This window comes from Delphinus delphis, chromosome 7 (genome assembly GCF_949987515.2).
Source record: "Delphinus delphis chromosome 7, mDelDel1.2, whole genome shotgun sequence".
In the NCBI taxonomy this organism is placed as follows: Eukaryota; Metazoa; Chordata; class Mammalia; order Artiodactyla; family Delphinidae; genus Delphinus; species Delphinus delphis.
The window spans coordinates 82,096,052-82,101,385 of record NC_082689.1 but is presented as its reverse complement, the minus strand read 5'-3'; the positions used below and the strand labels follow the sequence as shown (position 1 = coordinate 82,101,385).

The following is a 5,334-nucleotide window of genomic DNA, read 5'->3' as shown; positions in this document are numbered from 1 at the left end:
ATCTGAGCAGGCTTGTGCCCAGCTAAATGTTGAGCGTTCTATTACTAAAGAAAGAAGGAGAAAATCAATATTAGGGAAGCGTTAGCAGTCCTTGACAAAAACTACATGCATTTAGGAGAAAGTAATGGATATTTACAAATGATTGGCATATTCCTAATAGATTATGATGTTTGTTCTAAGATAATTTTCAATATAACTTTACACATCCTGAATATTATAATTTTGTGACATGTTTTCTGTAGACTCTACCTCATCTTACTGACTCTACTTATATAGTTGAACTGAATATGTTCACGAGGTGTCTGTAGTGAGAAAGTTTTAGAGTCATAAAGAGAATGGTTGCAAATATTGAGGTTAACAGGAAACAGTATATGGAAGGGGGAAAATTACAATTTAGGGAGTGACTATTTTGCTAGAATGAGAATTTTAACTATCTCTAATGACAAGTTATCCAATTACAGATCTTCCTCAACTTACAATGGGGTTATGTCCCAATAAACCCATCATATGTTGAAAATATCATAAATCGAAAATGCATTAATATACCTACTGAACATCATAACTTAGCCTACCCTAACTTAAATGTGGTCAGAACACATGTATTAGCCTAAAGTTCAGCAAAATCATCTAACACAGAGCCTATTTTATAATCAAATGTTGAATATCTCATGTAATTTATTGAATACTATACTGAAAGTGAAAAAATGGTTCTATGGGTACAGAATGGTCATAAGTGTATCAGTTGTTTCCCGTCCTGATTATGTGGCTGACTGGGAGCAACAGCTAACCGCCCAGCATCAGGAAGGAAGATAGTACCACATATCCCTAGCCTGGGAAAGATCAAAATTCAAAATCTGAAGTACAGTTTCTACTGAATGCATGTCTTTCTCACCATCGTAAAAGTAGAAAAATTCTCAGTCAAACAATTGTAAGTTGAGGACCATCTGTACAACTAATAAGAAGAAAAGTTTGAAAACAAACTACACAGTGCCATAGCCAAGCGAGACTTTGTATAGCTTAAACCTGGTACCCAGCTTAGAAGCCGACTCTTCTCATATGGGAAGAGGCATGTCAAGGCCTTTATAAATACTGAATAACAAATATAAGCAGAGCTTTATCAAAACAAAACAATCAAATAGGACAATGATGCCAAATAAAGGAAGAAAGGGGAAAATAAGGTGAGCTTTTTTTTTAAAGACTTAACATTGAAGGAGTGGGAATCTATCATTCCATTCATGATGGTTCAAAGTTCTTAATGGTGCCAAAATTCTCATAATCCTCTGACTTTTCCCAGAAACTTACTATAAACTTTCTTATGGAGATAAGTGTACTGGATGGTTTCATTTTGTCTCTCCATCCACTCTCCATCCTTCCTGACCTGATCTGTGCCCCAGGAGGCTGACTTGTATGGACCACATCTCTAGATTTGCTTGCCCTCTGGTTTCCCGCTGCATCCCACCAATGAGAGGCTCCAACAGGACATCAGGAAATGGAAGGATGGTGAGGCTGAGTATTTATTCTTCTGCTTCCCTCCATGCCAGACTGCAGGTTAGCAGTGCCTGTGTTCCTCTGCTGAAGGCCACAGCTACTGTCAGCTGATCCTCTCCTGCAGCTGCAGCACAGCTGCCTTCCCTGCTCCCTGGCCCTATAGAAGGTCTAGCCAGGCCCCTCTTACCGGTTCAACCCTACCTACACCTTTAGAGATAGTTCATTCCTTAAATTCTCCTCAGTTGCTCCTTCCAAGTGAGCCCTCTGTTTCAGGGATACTGAGTGATAAAATAAGGAAGAAATGACTCACTCACTGAAAAACTAGCCCTGCTAATCCAGTGGATAATAAGCCATTCTCGATTTTGAAATTCTCTCCTTTCTACAAATTCATATTCTCTTTAGAAACCTGCACCAAGGCTTGTCGCTAACAAACCATTTCTAAACCAGCTGCATGGTTCTACTTCCTAGAAACACTGGCCATCACTTTCCAGTCCTGTTCATTACCCCACTTTTCTACTTTTGGTGTATTTATAAGCCATTTCTAAATTTACTGATGCTTGCTGTAGACTTTTTTTTTTTTAGGGGTTTTAGTATCTCCAGTGTGGAGATGACTTTTTAAAATCTACTTTCTGTACAAATTCCGTGACCATTTCTAGTATTATATGCTTCTTAAGCAAGAGATATGCAATATTTGTTATTCCAGGAAGCCAATACCTCACTCTCTTAGGGTTTGAATTGGGAAGCAAGGTGGAATATAGGTAATTTTCCTCAAAATATATTCCCCTACACTTTCACTACAAGCAACATACTTACAAATCAGATAGTTCCTCCTCATCTCCAGCACCTCGTAATGCTAGAGGGGCCCAGGGCTTCATCTCTTGTCTACATACACTCTTCCCCTGGTAGCTCTCATCTAGTCCCATGACTTTATAGGCCCAATGAACATTTCTACTTCTAAGCCTAATAGGCATTTTAATCTTAAATGTTTCCAATCCAAACTTCTGATCTCCATATTTACCTCCATTCCAAATGTGTTAATGTTGCAGTTTTTCCCTCTCAGTGACTAGCAACTAGCCCCAGTTTCTTGGGCCAAAAATTTTGGAGTCACCTTTTACTTATCTTTCTTTCCCCACTCCCTACAATAATCCTTCAAGAAGTCATATCAACCCTATATGCAAAAATACATCCAGATTCTAATTACTTCTCACTGCCTCCTCTGCCACCTACCACTCTGGTCCAGGCCCCTGCAATTCACTGTAACAGCCTCCTCACTGGTCTCCCCTGCCTCTGACCTAGTCCTTCTAATAGTCTTTTCTCAACAGAGCAGCCTGAGTGCTTTCTTTTAAAATATTAGATCATGCCATTTTTCTGTTCAAACCTCTCTACTGGATCCACTTTCACTCAGAGTGATACCAAAAGTCCTTACATATAGCCTAGAAGGTTCCTCATGATATAGCCTCTGCTATCTGACCACATCTCCTACTTCACTCTAGACACACTGACCTCCTTGCCTCAGGATAATGTACCTACCATCCCCTTATGGACCTTAAACAATAGACCGCCAGTTATTTCTCCAGCAAAAATGGGTTTATTCAGGATCAACAAAGAATAGCAATTCAGGGTCTGCAACCGTGGTGAGCCACATGCAAGTTCCCCCAAGAAGGAGAGAAGAATTCTTTTATAGGAGGGAAAAGGAAGTTGGGAGGGCTATAGTAAACAAAGAGTCCATTGGAGGAATTGAGATTTTGAAGTTATAGTGGCTTTTCATTGAATGAGTTGTGACAGTCTTTCCTTGGCTGAGCTCTTGCCAGGCAAAAGGAAGTTTTCCTCTTCCTGTTGGGCTCTGCTATTATGGTAGGGCATGAGAGCACCCCCTTGACATTTAAAATAGAAAACTGAAGAGGGAAGAGATATGGGAACATATGTATATGTATAGCTGATTCACTTTGTTATAAAGCAGAAACTAACACACCATTATAAAGCAATTATACCCCAATAAAGATGTTAAAAAATATAAAAATAAATAAATAAACGATAAATAAATAATAAATAAATTGAATAAAATAGAAAACTGTGTTTTAATTGAGCTTACTGTTTATTAACTTTTACACCCTCTTCCCCTAGGTAGATACACAGCTTACTCTCTAACCTCCTTTAAGTCTCCACTCAAGCATTACCTGCTCAGGGCACAACCCCCTTTCCAATGCAGTTATCATCATTTGACATATATTTTGCATGTTTATTTTGTTTATTGTCTATCTTCCCCATAAGAATGCAAAATCTTGTATAAATTTAATATTTGTTAAATATTCACCACATATTCCCACCTTTTAAACCTGTGCCTGGCATAAAGACGGTGTACAACAAATATTTGATGAATGAATGAAATTATATATACATATATTTATTTTTTAAACATAAATCCTTTCACAAAAATAAATAAGCATTAGAATACCTCAAATTTTAAGAAATCTCATGTGTACAGAGTGTTACTCACGTGTTAGGCTCTGGGTAGTACTTTACAAGTGTGATGTCAGTGAATTTTCATAGCAGATCCTATGTGCAATCACATAAGACCTGTGGTCTTATGGTAATAAGACCAATTCTTATTACAACCAACTTACATGTGACATGTAATATAACTAATTTAAGAAGTGAAAAATCAGTACATGGTGAATACAGGTCCAGACCCTGACATGTCTGACTCCAGAGGCCATTCTCTTCCTAATATGTCTAAAACATGCCTCTTTAAACTTAGAAAGAAAGTTACCACCAGCAACAGCAACAAAAAAGATTAAACCAAACCTTAATTTTAAAAGGGGCAACTAAATGCCTGACTAGGATTCCAAATGTGTGAAAATTATAAATTCCAGCTTTTCAAAGGAAAAACATTGAGTAGGTCAGGCAGAAGGCTGACCAGAGATTAGAAAGGCAGAACTGCACACTCAAACAAATGAAGAGATTACAGTTAGAGAAACTTCTCTGAAAACTCCATCTTCTCTTTCCTGTTGTGGTCATTACCGAAGCAGCAACAGCCAAAATGAAGTTCAATCCCTTTGTGACTTGTGACCAGAGGAAGAACCATAAAAGCATTTCAACTCACTTTCCCACTGTCACAGGAAGATTATGTCTTTCCCTCTTTCCAAAGAGCTGAGACAGAAGTACAATGTCCAACCCATGTCCATCTGAAAGGATGATGACGTTCGGGTTGTGTGAGGACACTACAAAGGTCAGCAAATTGGCAAAGCAGTTCAAGTTTACAGGAAGAAATGTATCATCTACACTGAACGTGTGCAGCAGGAGAAGCCAGTGGCACAACTGTCCGTGTGGGCATTCAACCCAGCAAGGTGATTATCAACAGGCTAAAAGTGAACAAAGGTTGCAAAAAGATCTCTGGATGAAAAGCCAAATCTTGCCAAGTAGGAGAGGAAAAGGGCTTAAAAAGGGAAAAAACAATTGAGAAGATGTGGGAATAAAGTAACTTATATACAATACCTGCTAAAATGAAAAAAAAAAACCCAACAACTCCCTAACCCTACCAGCTGCCCCATACTCCCACTGTGCAAAAGGATGAGAAATTGTTTCAAGTTCTTGCTTGTTGATTTGCTATCAGTTTGGGCCAAAAGACTGAGATAATCAAAGACTTCCAGGAATAAAATTAGGGACCTTTTTATTAAAGTGTTCTCTTGAAGTGTTTTGGTCAATCATAAAATAGTAGAGAAGGCCTTCCTTTGCCCTTCTGCTGGCCATGTGAAGAAACATGGGCTTGTCTCTACCTCTGCTCTTCTCCAAGTCTTATTCTTTTCTCTGAAACATGCACTATGTTTGAAAACCACTATGTTTTAA

At 38.4% G+C, this 5,334-nt stretch overlaps 1 pseudogene; it reads left to right on the top strand.

Annotated features, from left to right (window-relative positions):
* The first annotated feature begins 4,528 nt into the window (after positions 1-4,528).
* On the top strand, positions 4,529-4,964 carry LOC132428174 (large ribosomal subunit protein uL24 pseudogene; annotated as a pseudogene).
* Positions 4,965-5,334: the final 370 nt, after the last annotated feature.